The sequence below is a fragment of the Urocitellus parryii genome, unplaced genomic scaffold, assembly GCF_045843805.1.
Source record: "Urocitellus parryii isolate mUroPar1 unplaced genomic scaffold, mUroPar1.hap1 Scaffold_125, whole genome shotgun sequence".
Classification (NCBI taxonomy): Eukaryota; Metazoa; Chordata; class Mammalia; order Rodentia; family Sciuridae; genus Urocitellus; species Urocitellus parryii.
The window spans coordinates 234,372-250,825 of NW_027551931.1; positions in this window are offsets into that span (position 1 = coordinate 234,372).

Here is a 16,454-nt window from a genome sequence, read left to right on the forward strand (position 1 = left end):
CTAAAAAATAACAAAATCATGGCATTTGCAGGAAAATGGATGGCATTAGAGCAGATTATGCTAAGCAAAGTTAGACAATCCCTAAAAAACAAATGCTGAATGTCTTCTCTGATTTAAGGGAGGTGACTCAAAACAGTGTAGGGAGGAAGAGCATGAGAAGAAGATTACCATGAAACAAGGAAAAGAGGTGGGAGGGAATGGGAGGGAGAAGGGGAATTTCACGGAAGATGGAAGGAGACCCTCATGGTTACACAAAATACATATACGAAGGTGTGAGGGGGAAGGGAAGAAAAAAGAGAGAAATAAGTGTCACAGTAGAATGGGTAGAGAGAGGTGATGGGAGGGGAGGAGCGGGGAGGGGGTGGATAGGAAGGGCAGCAGAATACAACTGACACTAGGATTGCTGTATGTATACACATGGATGTATAACCAATGTGCTCCTGCAGTTTGTACACGTGGAAAAATGAGAATTCATACCCTATTTGAATCAAATGTATGATATGTCGAGATCATTGTATTGTCTTGAGCAACTAATAAAAAATGTTATTTTTTAAAACCCTGAGTTTCTTTTGTTAAGTATTTTTTTAGTTGTAGTTAGACACATTATCTTTATTTTATTTATTTATCTTTATGTGGTGCTGAGGACCAAACCCAGTGCTTGCACATGCTAGGCAAGCACTCTACCAGTGGGCCACAACCCCAGCCCACAAAGTTTCTTCATAAAGAATGTCTTTCTCATCACCACCAAAGAAAGCCAAACTCTTAATAACAATATTGGAAGAAGGGAAAGTGTAAAGACTAAGAAAATGATAGCTCTTAACCTGAAAAGGAACAGATTATCAAATTTGGTAATAACTTGTAGCTATGAATGTGAACAAGTCCACAAAATGTTTGAGATTAAAAAAAAAAACAATCATTGAACTGATTCGCCAAATACTCCAACCTGATCAAAAATAATTCATAAAGTAAAATAAAACATTCACTAAAGTTGAAAAGAATATTAGCATGTAGAATAGTAGTATATACAAGAAACATAAGACTCAATAGAAATACATTCAGGGCAAGTAAAGATTTGTACAAAAATCTTACAATGTTAAAATCTGAGGATTTGAAATGGTCTCAGAAAGCATGCCATGCAAATGGCAAATCTTCTATACTGTATGATGTTTATTGCTCCAAAGGGGTTCTAAACACATTTTAAACCAATAAAATTCTTTTGATATGTACATTCATCCTTAAAGTAGCATTCTTCAGGGGGCCTACTTTTCTATATTTAAAGCATTCATTCTCTATGTATAAAGTGTAAACCTATAAATCTCAGGTGGCATATAAAGTCCAGCCTGTTGAGAGCCACAGCCCAGTCAGAATGACTCCTGGCATTTGCCAGAGGGAATGGTTGAAAGGTGATGCCAGCGAACCATTGAGATGATGATTTGAGTTAAGCTGTATATAATTGCTGTGAGGCTGGATTGATTGAATTGCATATTTGACCTTTACTGTCGGGCAATGGGGCAGCTCTTGCTACCTCAGGCGCCTGCTACTTTGGAGTTCCTGTGAGTTCTTGGGGGGGGGGATTGGACAGAGCCCGGTAGAGGGAGTGTGTTCCTGTGTGGTGTGTGCAGTGCCGGTGAGAGTTGGGAAATTAAGAGTGGCTGTTTGAATCTACAAGGCTTTGTGACGGCTCAGTTATTTGTGCCCAGCCAGACTTTGGCACCAGCCTCTTCCAAGCACAATAAGGATATCCACAATCTGTCCCAGACTACTCTTCCTAGCTTCACCTTTCATAATCCCTGCTCACACACTCTGGGCTTCAACTAAAGCAATGAATCTTCAGATAGAACTGAACTTTTCCAGGTCAATGCCTTGCTGTTTGCCTTTCCCTTTTCCTGCTAACCTCCCCAAACACTTTTTCTTTTCATATTCTACCAATATTCAATTTGAACCCACTTAGCTCATAGAAATCTCTCTGAAACTCAAGCACATTTACTATCATTTAAAAACAAAACAAATCTCTATATGTAAATATTATTTTATGGAACTTTTAGTGTTTAGTCAAAACGGAAGAAAATAAGCACTTCAAAGTATTTACCATGTATTAGGCACTCTGTTAAACACTTTATATAATTAATCTCATTAAGCCAGGATTATTATGTAATTATTTTCTTGCTTTCATTTAATTTTTCAAGTGTTTATGGTTCATCTCATCTCCAACCAGATTATAAATTCCCTATGGGCATAAATCTTCATTTATACTGTAAGAGTAAAAGAAATTGAAATTGAAGATAAAGTGTAAAAGACCACATATTGTAAACTTTCTAAGCTGCAAAGCCTGAGTTAAAATGTAAAGGACCAGGTATTGTTAAGTTCCTATGCTACACTACAAAACCTGGAATTCCTGTAGCTGTTAAGACAATTCCCGGGACTGCCCAGTAGATATTCCCCCTGACCACTTAGTAGATAAATAACCTGGACCCTGTGCAGTTTGGCACGTAGGCATACAGGGCCCAAACCAATAAATTTGAATGTACCCCCCTTCTTAGGACTGACCTATCACTCCTGCCCGACCTGTTCCCGCCAATGAATGTACTAATCATGTTTGAGAATTGTTATTTGATTTTCCCACGCCTCATGATGATTGCTCTGATGTATGCAAAGTTATTAAATGTATAATTAGCCTTCTGATTCTGATCACAGGTTTTTTTCTTTCTTTTTGTAATACATTACCTATCACATTTTTAAGCAAATTTTGTAAAAGAATGTCTTAACATTCAGGAAGATCTTGAGTTCAAAGCTAGCCTCAGCAACAGTGAGGCACTAAGCAACTCAGTGAGACCCTGTCTCTAAATAAAAATTCAAAATAAGGCTAGGGATGTGGCTCAGTGGCCCAGTGGCCCTGGGTTCAATCCCTGGTATTCACCATACCTGCCCCCCACCCCAAAAAAGAATGTCTTAAAATTCTCCTTCTGAAATAATCTATGTTGTTGTATACAAGGCTTAGACTATGACTTATGATGGCAGAATATTCCAGGCCAACATACTAAAATTCTCAGATCAAGACAGTTGGACTGAGCTGGGGTTTTATCTATGTGGTAGAGTGCTTGCCTAGCTTGTATGAGGCACTGATTTTGAAAATCAGCCCCACATTTAAAAAAAGACATTAGGACTCAGAAAAAGTTGGAGAAGATAAAAAAAACAAATTAGTGTGTGTGTGTGTATGTGTGTGTGTGTAAGAGAGAGAGAGAGAGAGAGAGAGAGAGAGAAAGAGAGAGAGAGAAAGAGAGAGAGAAACTTACAGACTGACCAGAGAGAGAGAGAGAGAGAGAGAAATGGTTATGAAATATTCATTCTTGACAGTAACAAGAGGAATAAAACCAGCATTCTTTAAAACAATCTCATTACCAATAAATAGTTCTCAAAGAAAAGTAAGAAGAAAAAAACGGAAATAACAGGTCAACGAAAAGCAAAGAGGCTGTGATCATGTATCTGAATGCCATGAGCAAGGCCATGAGTATTTCACCAAACCTGAAGTTATTTTGAATTGTGAAGATTAATTTTTCTCTCAAAAGAACATATCTAGTATAATCAAAAGTTTAAGAAATTAAGGAAAGCTGATTGTAAGAATCTCGGAATTGGGCTGGGGATGTGGCTCAAGCAATAACATGCTCTCCTGGCATGCACGGGACACCGGGTTTGATATTCAGTATCACATAAAAATAAAATAAAGAGGTTGTGTCCACCGAAAAACTGAAAAAGAAATATTAAAAAATTCTCTCTCTCTCTCTCTCTCTCTCTCTCTCTCTCTCTCTCTCTTTAATAAAAAAAAAAAAAGAATCCCGGAATCATGTGCAACTGAGCTGCTCTCTCAGCCCAAGATACCTTTTGAAAGGCAGTGCACGTATAGCCAGTTCAACCTAGTTTAAATCCTTGCCATGTACTGAATGGATAAGAAGCCTTGAGCTCACCTGTTATTTGCTATTTGTATTTATTTTCATAAAGTGGCCTATAATCTTTTTCCCAGTGCTGTCAAACTTAAAAGTTACTAAAACTACTACAGTGATACTGTTTTTAATATTTTAGAACATACAATTACTTGATTTTTTAATTATTGTCCATCCTGTCACTGTTTTATGGATTCTGATTGAAACTTTTTATGATTTTTCATGTAATCATCCTTTATCTCTTATCTTTTCAGAAAGTACTTCTGCTAGGTTTGAAGAGAAGATTTCAGGGAATGAACCCACAACCTTAACATGCTAGGCAAGTGCTCTACTACTGAGCCACATACCCAGGCCTCTCTCTTCCTTATCAATTTCACTAAACTAGATAAACATCTGCCAACTCAAATATAATTCCAGATATCTTTGCCTATCTATTAGATGCAAACTATTTGTTTTTGCAAGAAACATTTGAATAAAGCTTTAATTTCCTAAAATAAAACCAATACTATAAACTTTATAATTTTAAGTATATGAGTTTACTTTTTTAAAATACAAATAACACATTCTACTGTAATTTTTTTTCCAAAGCCACTTTTGCCATTTTCTCAGACCAAATACCTAACATAAATCATACTGAAAATATATTAACAAGAGGCAATGATAACATGTATCTTCTGCACTTTCACAAAGCACTTTCATATACCTATATTATGATTATGAATCTTCACAATAGTGATACAAATTAGAAATCAAATTCCAAAAAAGTCAACTCAACATCTAGTCACTTTAAAGCTTATTTTGCCATTTAATAATGGTAAATTCTTTAACCTTGTTACACATTTCATTTCCTTATTAGTAAAAATGAAATAATGCTCCCAAACTCACAATGTTACTGCAAAGATTAAACTAATTACTATAATGTATACAAAAGGATCTAGCACAGTTTGTTATTCAAAACATCTGTTTATATCCTACCTATGGGTTTGGGTCACGATCCTGAACACACAATCTGGAATGACATAATCCTAAATGCTGATATCCTGAAAGACCAAAACTCCAAAAATATAATTCTGGAAAAAAAACAGCTTAAAATTTTCTTAAAAGGGCAATTACATTTTCATAATGGGATTCAAGAAACACAAAACATATCAGATTACTTCAATTTACAAATTATAATAGGCAATAATATATATTTTTTGCAAGCACACTCAAATATACTACCAACAACTGCACAGATAATGAGTTATGAGCATACAAACTACTCAAATAGGCTAACAAGCTAAACGTACAAATGCAAATTGGTAATTCTGTGTACCCAGTGTTAGAACAATGGTTCTATGAAATACAAAGATGAATAATCTAAGTTTCTTGATGAACTCAATCAAGACCCACAAGGGGTCATGACCTAAACAATGGAGATACTAAAGATAGATTTAATCTTTCATAAACATAGATGTACAAAAAAGAACACCTCTTCATTTACTGAGGAATTTTTTACATTTTTACATATTTCACTCTCCCATACAGTCAATGTTGTGAAAATGCACTTGCACAGTTAAATCTGCAAATAATGCATACAACAAATCAGAACTCAAAAAATTCTTTACACAATTTATACCTCCAGTATTAGAAATGATACTAATGAAATACCCACCATAGTAAATTATTTTAAAATGCATTTAATTTTTTTAAAAAAAACTAAAAGGAAAATCTGACATATCAAAAAACATATCACAAGAATAGAAATTGGCAACTGCAAGAAGAGTCTATAAGACCTCACAATCTTTAGTTATATTTTGAAGCCTTACATCATAATATATAGCTTCTTTTTTCTTTTAGGGCACACGGTGTTCCTCAAAAAAATCCATTCATGCTCATTTTCTAACTAGTACTGCTCTGTTTAAAAATTCTTCTACAATTCATTTATACATGAAAGGAAGTCCCTATTAACTTGTCCCATCCAGTGTGCTATGCTTCTGGATCTTCTGATTCTAGTCCACTCGAGAATCTCTCACCAATCTACACTGGAAATACTCTCACAGACACACCCAAAATAATGTTTTACTGGGTTTCCAACATTCATTCCATATATCATTATGCAGCTATCTCATATATAACTGTAAAAGCACCAACCCCTTTCCTACTTAGCATCAAATTTGTACTCTTATCATATAATACCCCCCTACCCCCGTGTATCCACAATGGGAACTGTGGTTCTGGGAATTTCAACTTTCAGTATTTCGAAATTCAGAAAGGTAACATTCGGGGATTGCCATTTGGAGGACTTTAGATGTTCAGAACTGGTATCACTTAACTTAAGGGAGGAGACCTAAAGATAAACCAAACTCCAATAACATACTAATAAAAATGCTTATACAACAGTATGTTTGAACTATTGAATAGGAAAATAATAATTTAACAAAAGGGGAATGTATTAATTTTTAGAAATAGAATGTATACTTAGAATACTCAGGAAATTAGAAAAATTTAAATACAATAATTTAGCAAAATAGCAGGACATAAAACCACTTCATAAAACCAGCACCGTTTCTCTTTTCTACAGTTTAGATGGTCACCTTCCAACAATAACAATGAAAGCAACATAAGGTAGCTCAATAGTGATTATAGTTCTCTATGCTAAATGCAGTCTCTTAAGTACCTCACTAACCGAACCTTGGAAAACTCAAGTTCAGGTATGACAGCCACGTATTTTGAGGCCTAAATTGTATAACAACCTATTTTTCAAAGCAGTGATGTAGAATACAAGGGTGAGAGTCTTCATGGAGAATATAAATATGGACACAAATTACAAAAACTTTCCATATGTATTTAATACAATTCAATCAAAGGAGATACAATTAAACTAGAAGACATGAGGTTTTGGGTTACTGCACAGGTATATATTATCACAAGAATAGTTCATCAGGATTTTCCATATTCCTTTGGCCCAATCCAAAACCAAATTTTTATCAGTGCATATTAATTATACAAAATAAAAAGTTTCATTGTGGTATATTCACACATGTATATTCATATATTCTCACCCACTGTCCCTTCAATCCTTCCCTCCCATGATGCCCTTTTTCTTAATAGTCTCCCTTCTACTTAATCTTTTTTTCCCTCTAGATCACACATGACAGTACATGTGATATTTGTCTAAGTCTAGCTTATTTCTTATACCATGTTTTTCTCCAGTTCTATCCATTTGCCTACAGATCACAATTTCATTTTTCTCTATAGTTGAATAATACTCCATAGTATATGTAGTCTCCATTTTATTTACTCATTCACCCATTAACAGGCACCTTGGCTAATAGCACATAACAGTTAATGTGATATATGCTGCAATAAACATAGGTATGCAGGTATCCTTCATGTATACACCCAGGAGTAGTACAGTTAGATCATATGATATTTCTATTTTTAGGTTTTGAGGAAACTCCCCACTGATTACCACAGTGGCTGTACTAGTTTACACTCCCATCAAACAATCATTAAATTTTTTTTAGAAACAAACCCACAACATCAAGAGAGAATATTAAAAAAGACAAATATTAAAAAAGACAAAAGACTTGATAACTACCTATTTTTGGAAGGTAGAAAAGAGATTCAGAAAAAGTCATTAAATTCGGCTTGGAAGCTCAGTTTACCAGAAAGGCTAAAATAGAGTTGCAAGCTCAAGCATTGTGAGACACATCTCAAAATAGAATGTAAAAACGGTTGGGCATGTAGCTCAATGGGAGAACTCCCCTGAGTTTCAATTCCCAGAAATATAAAAAAAATAAATATTTATTTCTTTAGTTTTTAGGTGGACACAGTATCTTTATTTCACATTTATGGGGTGCTGAGAACCAAACCCAGTGCCTCACACACTCTAGGCAAGAGCGCTACCAATTGAGCCACATCCACAGCCCCAGAAAATTTTTTAAAAAGGTCACTAACTCAGCAGCTCAGAAATCCAAGGGAGTTCCTAAAAGAAGCTAGTTAATGTGATATGTGCTGCAATAAACATATGTATGAAGGTATCCTTCAGGTATACACCCAGGAATAGTACAGTTAGATCATATGATATTTCTATTTTTAGGTTTTGAGGAAACTCCCCACTGATTACCACAGTGGCTGTACTAGTTTACACTCCCATCAACAGTGTACAAGGGTTCCTCTTCTCACAGGTCCATAACAGCATTTATTTTTGTGTTTGTCCTGGGGATTGAACACAGGGACACTTTACCATTGAGCTACATCAACTATCCTTTTTTATTTATTTTGAGACAAGGACTCAGTAAGTTGCTGAGGCTGGCCTCAAATTTGTGATCCTTCTGCCTCAGCCTCTCAAGTCACTGAGATTACAGGCAAATGCCACAGTGTCCAGCTATTTTTTTTAATATTCTTGATACTAGCCATTCTGACTGGGGTAAGATGGAATCTTTTTTTTTTTAGTTGTAGATAGACACAATATATTTATTTATTTATTTATTTATTTTTATGTATTTTTTTAAAAGTCCTTTGGGATAACTCACAGAACTTGATAGATTTATGACAAAACTGTTACAAAAATATGAAATCCAAAGAATCCTAGGAAGTAGGAAGTAAAAAATAAAAGGAAAATTAACAGTGATGAAAGGAAATACATATTAGATTTTAAAACATGCCAGAACAGCCCCTTCCCAAAAACTTACCAAAAACAAACATTAATTTAAAAAAAAACCCACAACATGAAGAGAAAATATTAAAAAAGACAAATGTCAAGTGATAAATACCTATTTTTGGAAGGTAGAAAACAGATTCAGAAAAAGTCATTAAACTGGGCTTAGAGGCTCATTTTATCAGAAAGGCTAAAATAGAGTTGCAAGTTTAAGCATTGTGAGACATGTCTCAAAATATTTATGTGGTATTGAGAACCGAACCCAGTGCCTCACACACTCTAGGCAAGTGTGCTACCAATTGAGCCCCATCCCCAGCCCCAGAAAAAATTTTAAAGTCACTAACTCAGCAGCTCAGAAATCCAAGGGACTTCCTAAAAGAAGCTAGTATATTTTCTCCAAAGTGCTTAAAAGCTTAGAAGTTAGAAATATAAAATGCATAGATGAATCATGTATTTACAAGACTTAAAACTTTTATATGAAAGTACGCAAAGTAGTCTGATCTCCAAGGAACCTACCTATCTACTTATTGCAATTAAAGGACTATGAATTCTTCCTCTACAAGACATCAGACTTTGGTCTCTGAAGAAACTGAAAGGAACAAGCTCCAACTTAACAGAGTCAGGTATAGTATAGGACAAGAATGAGGCACCTCACCAAGAAATAAATAAATAAAAGGTTTTTGAGGGTGAGGCCTATCACCTACTATCCACATAGGTTCCAATAATACCTATTATCTAAACTCCTTCTCCCAAGGAAAAAAATAGAAAATAATTTTTCTGGAAAAGTGAATAAATCCAAAGAGGGTGCACTTAAATGATATCAAGGGCTCTCCCCGCAGAAAAGGTGATTCACCTCAATCACACTGTCCAAGAGTGAAGGCTTCAACGTCCTTTAGGGAAGAGTCCATGGCAATACACCAAAACTACAACTAGAGAGCTTTGGGTAACATTCTTAGTGTCATGCTTTTAAAAAAATGTTCACTTACTGAACCCCTTAGACACTTGAGAAAAAGTTCCATCCCATAAAAGAGACAAAAACAAAGATGACAAAACCCACAACAGAAAATACAGACACAGAACAAAACTTCAAAAATCTCTGATATCCTTAAATGAAAAATAGCTAACATGACTGAGTGCTTTCTATGTACCAGGGACTTTTCTAAGTGATGTACTGGTATTATTGCTCTTAATTTTCATACAGCTCTTACAAAAAGTCTATTGTTATCTTCATTGCTGAAATTAGAGATAATATCACATACACAAAGCAAAAGGATGTTAAGAAATGTTTAAAGATCAAAACACTGAAATTGAAATGATGACAAGCAAAACAGGAGAAAAAAACAAATCAAGATAAAATGAAGGATTCTCCTGAAAAATAGAACAAAAGCCAAAGAAAATGGAAAACAGATGACAAATATTAAAATAAATAAATTTTAAGGCTCATATTCAATTATAATCATTCCAGAAGGGGAGACCAGGGAAAATCAAAGGAGAATATTAAAGAAATAATGTTTAAAAGAATTCATAGAACTGAAGGACAGCCAGGATGGCGATTATCAAGAATACAAGTAGTAACAAATATTGGCAGGGATGTGGGGAGAAAGGTATACTAATATATTGCTGGTGGGACTGCAATATTATTAATTCCAGAAAACTTGGAATAGAACCACCATTTGACCCAGTAATCCCACTCCTTGGCATATACCCAAAGAACTTAAAACCATCATGCTATAGTGGTGGTTATAGCAGCTCAATTCACAATAGCTATGCTCTGGAACTTACCTAAGTGCCTTTAACAGTTGAATGGATAAAGAAATTGTGGTATAAATATGCAATTAATCAACCATAAAGAAGTATAAAATTATGGCATTTGTCGGTACGTGGATGGAACTGAAGACTATCATGCTAAGTGAAATGAGCCAATCCCTAAAAACCAAAGACTGAATATTCTCTGCTCTGGGGGTGCTAACACACAATAGGGGTGGGGGAAACAACAGAAGCTCACTGGATTAGGCAAAGGGGAATGAAAGGAAGGGAGGGGAATAGAATAAAATGAAATGGACATACTCTATTCAACCATAAGAATGAAAAGTTATATTTCATATATGTATACTAAGTCAAAATACATTTTATTGTCATATATAACTAAAAAGAAAATATTTTTTTTAAAAAAAGAAGTGAAAGAAACCAATATACCACTATATAACACAATAAGTGAAAAATTTTAAATATATATATATATATTTTTTTTTTTAAAGAGAGAGTGAGAGAGGAGAGAGGAGAGAGAGAGAGAGAATTTTTAATATTTATTTTTTAGTTCTCGGTGGACACAACATCTTTGTTGGTATGTGGTGCTGAGGATCGAACCCGGGCCGCACGCATGCCAGGCGAGCGCGCTACCGCTTGAGCCACATCCCCAGCCCTTAAATATATATTATCGTGAAACGTAAGATCAGAGATAAAAAGCTTTTAAAAGAGGAAAAATAAGACAAATATAAAGTCAAGAATCAGAATAATACTGAAACTGCCAAAATAATATCAAGCAATGTATTCAGATTATATTCAACCTGAAATTCCATCAACTAATCATTTTCATATAGATTTCCAAATCTTATGTCCCCAAATATCTTTTCTCAAGAGACTAACAATATTACTAAAATGAAGGGATGGGGCTGGTTCAGAGGCAGAGCACTTGCCTTGCACACAGGAGTCAGAACCACAGAAAAGGTAAACAAAATAAAGATCTTTTGTCCATGTATAACAAAAAAAATATTATTTTTTTTTAAATTAAGGGATAATCCCAAAAAGAAAACAAGGGATGCAGGAAACAGGAGTTCTAAGAAAGGAGAAGGGCAAAAGGAAGTTCTAAGACAATGTCTGGCCAGATACATATCTATGAGTTTATATCTATGAGGGTTCTCTATTTGAGGTCCCAGGAGGAGATGAGCCCGAAGCCCAGAGCTTGGGAGGCGCTGAGCCAGGACTGGAATCTGAGTGTGCTGTGTCCTGAGGGCTGCAGCCCTGGGCTCCGGAAGGCAGCCCAGGCTCTGGGCCTAAGTAGGACGGTGTCAGGCTGGGGCAGGGCAGGGCCGAGCGGGGAAGCATGGGGCCAGCCTGCCAGGAGGGAGAGCGGGGTGTGCGCGTGTCTTTTGGGGGCGTGCTTGTGCCTGCGCTAGCTCTCTCTCTCTCTCTCTCTCTCTCTCTCTCTCTCTCTCTCTCTCTCTTTCTCTCTCTCTCTCTCTCTCACTGCTGTTCTGCTTCCTCAGCAAGCCTCTCCCTCCCCCTCCACTGGGGTTTTCTTTCTTCTTGTCCTTATTCCTTATTGTCGTCTTCATTTTTTAATGAGACTTAATTAGCGTCGAGTTTGTCCTCCGGCTCCCTCCCCGCCCCTGCCCTCCCTCTCCCTCCATCCCTCCCTCCTGCCCTCCCCTCTGCCTTCCCTTCTCTCCGTCCCTCCTCTCCCTCCTCCCCAAGGTCCAGGCCAAGCGATCTGACCATTGCACGTGAGAACAAAGCATCAGGCTAACGGGGGCCTGCGCAGGAAGCCTGAGCTGAGATGATGGGTCTGCAATAGCGAAGCAGGATGATGCTTCCTCAGCCTGGGGCCGAGCGGGTGCAGGCTCAGGCCGGTGGGAAGACAGGGGGGCACCGGACATGGCTTCTCCAGGGTGGTGAGGGCCAGGCTTCAGTGAGGGCCAGCCTTCCGCACCCAAGTCAGTCCTCTTCTGTTCTCCTCTGGAGCCTCTCACCTTGCCTTTCAGTCCTCAGTGAGGACAATCTGAGGGTCAGCCAGGATCACACACACCACGACAGGAACCCACAGGTTAAGGGCAAAGCTGAGGCCAGAATCCCAGAAGTCAGGCTCCCTGGCTTCTCTTCTCCTGGCTTGGCCATGCTGGGTCCAGGCCGAGTTGGTGGGAGGAATGGCATGGTAGACATACAGAACAGGGCCTGGGATCCCTAGAGGGTCAGGCAGAGCCCTCCAGGGTGACCAGAGAAGGGGCAGCTGGGACAGTTCTGGCATGTTGAGCAAGACGGAACATGGACACGATGCCTATCAGAGGAATGGGTCAGAGTCCCTTGGATATCCTCTGCCTTGGCTTCCTGCAGCTTATCCAGAGCTCAACACCAGACTTAGGGGGAAGGGGAACAGGCAGGAAGAGGACCTAGGATGGGCAGGAATAGGAATCCCCCTCCACAGCCAGTCCTCCCAGCCTGCCTCCCTGACCCGGCCAACAAGCCCTCACCCTGATGCCAATCATGGCCTGGGGCCTGGCTGAGAGAATATCCGTGAACCTTTACTCCTTGACCCAGTTGTCAAGTTGACTGTCCTTCTGAGACCCAGGTGTGAGCATGTGTCCACTTGGCTTCTCTCGTCCACCCAATCCGTTGCCTGCTCCTCAAGAGCCATGCTCAGAGGCTCTTAGTTTTGTAGGGGTGTCAGAGAAACTGAGAGAAACCATGTCTGTGTGGTGATCCTTGGAGTCCAAGAAGTCATGGGAGCTGATGAGATGTCAGGGCTTGGCATCAGGGAAGGCCTCCCAGAGGAGGTGATATTTGAACTAGGCGTGAATGATCAGTTGGGTGTAGATGACAGAGGATAGAAACGGGTTCCCTTCAGCCCTGAGAAAGCTGGAATGCGTTTTGCTGTTCTAGTGATTCTTTACAACTTTGGGATCCTGCGCCCAGAAGGAGGCACTTGCCAGACCAGGCACATGGGCGAGGCTGAACTAGAACACAGACCCTGGTTCTCTACCACCTCGGGCAGTGACGGGACCTAAGACAGGGCCATAAGCCCTTTTTCACCTGACTTCCCTATCCCTTTATCCATCATGGGCCTTAGCCACCTGATGTGACCTAAAGTTCCACACTGCACAGACCTCCCAAGTCTTCCTTGGTTTTTGTTTGTACTAGAGATTGAACCCAGGGGCACTTAAACCCTGAGCCACACCCCAGGGCCCTTTTTGTATTTTATTGAGAGACAGAGTTTCACTGAGTTGCTTAGGGCCTTGCTAAATGCTGAGGTTAGTTTTGAACTCATAATCCTCCTGCCTCAGCCTCCGGAGCTGATAGTACCGTAGGCATGCGTCACCGTGCCTGGCCCCAGGTCTTCCTTTGTGAACCTTATCTCTGCCCACTGCTCCAATCTGTTCCCAACCCTGGACCTCACTCTCTAACTACAGGAATTCCAGAGATGGAAGGCCCATTCCATCTTCACATTTGCTTCAAATGCAGCTTGAAGATCAACTTCCTTTGTGACTTTTCACCTCCTGAGCTGTTCACTTACTATAACCTTCTTGGAATTTTCTTTTTGTAGGGACTCCAAGTGGGATCCAGTCCCATTTTTCTGAGCATGCCTCCCTAGGCTCATCCAGAGCCACTGTGGAGAGCATCCAGGTTGTAAACTGCACAAGGTTCCTGGCCAAGGACGAGTGGGGGCCAGAATCCCACCTGCCTTCTGCTTACCAACCCTGTGGGGCCCTGGCTCCTCTTCCCACTCCCATCCCCACCACAAGGCCCTGGAGGAGGAAGGGGACTGGAGATGATGAACTCTGTGATCCTGTCCCAGCTGAGAGCCTGGGGTTTGTGAGCTGCGACACAGATCTGGTGAGTGGAACCAGCTCGGGACAGAGGCTGTTCTGGGTATGTGAAGGGACTGTGTGTGAGGATTAGTGAGAGGAAATGAAAATTGGGGATGGCCCTCAGGGGAATTGACTACAGATGATGTCAGAGAAGAGGTGGCCTCCTGGAGAACAAGGGACTCAGATGGCTGCAGAATGGCATGGTGGGAGGGGGGCAGGAGGTGTGGGAAGGAGGGGCTCTCTCTACTGTCCCAAGCAGGGAGGCAAAGCAGCTTCCTTTAGGCCCCACTCATACCACCTGGCTCTTTGCCCCTAACCACCTCCTAGCTCTCCTGGCACCTGGGGACCTGGGGAGGTGTATTCCTGTGGAGGCCCTCAGGTAGGGAAGGCTGGGAGGAGGGCAACCTCAGGATGGCTCTCACCTTCTGGCAGCACACTTCGCAGCTTGCACAGGGCTGGCTTCTCCCTGCAGGGTCACCCTTTAAAGTGATATTGAGAGTTCCCAAGAGATGGCTGTGTCTTTCTCGCTTCCCCTGCCTTGGGATGGAGACAGGTGGCCCCTGTGATGTCCCCCTCCCACCGGTTTCTTCTCTGTCTTCCAGCCCAGCCCTACCCACCATGGGGCCTTGAGCCAACAAGTCCACATTGATTCAGGGGCTTCTCTGGAGTAGAGATAGAGGCTGAGCCTGGCTCCATCTGCTTCGGTTGGGTTCTACTCATTGAGTGGTTTGGGGGGAAGAAAAAAAGCAGTAGTGACCATGGGCTTCCACCTCCAATTGGTAACATCGACCTTGGGCTGGGAACATTCCTGGGTTCCATGCTCTCCAGACTGGTAGATTGGAAATTAGGTGGATTGCTACTCCCACCATCTTGGGAGCCAACAGAGAAATGTCACCCCAGCCTCTCCTCACCTAGCTCTGATGTTATTTCCCCATCCATTTGGCTTCCAGCTCTTCAGTTCAGGAGACTGCAGAGTGCACTTGGCTGGCTGCCTCTGTGGTGAGTCCCACATTCTGGAAGTCCTTCTTGATGTCTGAGATGAAGCCTTCTTGCTGCAACCAGCTCATTTTTTTTCTCCTCATTCTGTCCACAGAAGTGTCAGAGGGAGTCTTCTCATTTAAGATCATGCTGTGAATGGAACTGAGAAGACTGGGAAGCATAAGCTGGACTAGGAAGCCCAAAGAAACTCAAGAGTCGGACTGGGGTAGAGAACTTGCCTAGCATGTGTGACGCAGTGAGTTCAATCTTCAGGACCACATAACAATAAATAAAATAAAAGGATCGTGTCCATCTACAACTAAAAATAAAAGTTTAAAAAAAAATGAAGAGCAGAGTCTGCTAGTGTGGGAGCCTCTCCTTAGCTTAGTGAATTTGAGCAATGCTACTCCTACGGTCCTTGGCATTGGCTCTTGGTTCAGCATGCTGTCCCTCAACAGTCTCTCCTGCTACCATTCATCCTGCCTGTTAGTCAATTATTCAGCCAAGGGCTGTGTGCTTCTCGCAACCCGTGGCACTACTGGGGGTAGGGGGCACTGTCAAGGAGGGTACCGTGCAGCCAGGCTGTACCCTTCAGGGGCTCCCAGCCTCGAGGTCCTTGCTGGCCTCACCTCTTCCTCCACCCAGGCTGGGGTGGGGGTGAGAGGTCTTCCAGTGCAGCTGAATTGGGTCATTAAAATCACTCCTCTACCCCTGACAGATGACCTCCAGGTCTGTTCCTGTCCTATGTTTCCATGATCCCAGCTGGGGGTAACCAGTTAACCCTTGTGATGCTTGGCTGGTGGTGTGGGCTGTAGAGTGGGAAGGCGTGGGGTGGAAGAGGCCTGAGGAAGGCCACTCTCAGCACACACCAGCACACACTGTCCCCTTTGTCCCGTCCCTCCACTTCTGCACCAGGCCCTGCCAGGGTGCTGGCCTGGGAATTCAAGTGCCAGAGGAAGGAAGGACAGGACTCTCAGTGGTTGTGGGTCAAGGCCAGCTCTGGCCATGTGTGGGCTGTACCAGGCCTTTGGATCAGGCTCAGGCAGAGGGTGTCCCCAAAGCTTTGAAGAACAGAGATAGGAGGAGGTGGGGGCTTTGGAAGGAAAAGAGAGAGCAAGACCCCTGGCCAGTAAATGGGCCATCCAGGGGCCTGGCATCTTGGACCATGTGTCTCCACCCATGCAGTGCGGGTGCCAGGTGGCTTCCTCCTGGTGGAACATTCCACCAGCTCTCCAAGGGCATGACGTTAGGCAAGGTTTGGATTCTTCTCAGGATGCTGGTGTAGTTATCCATGTGCCGATGGTCAGAGGT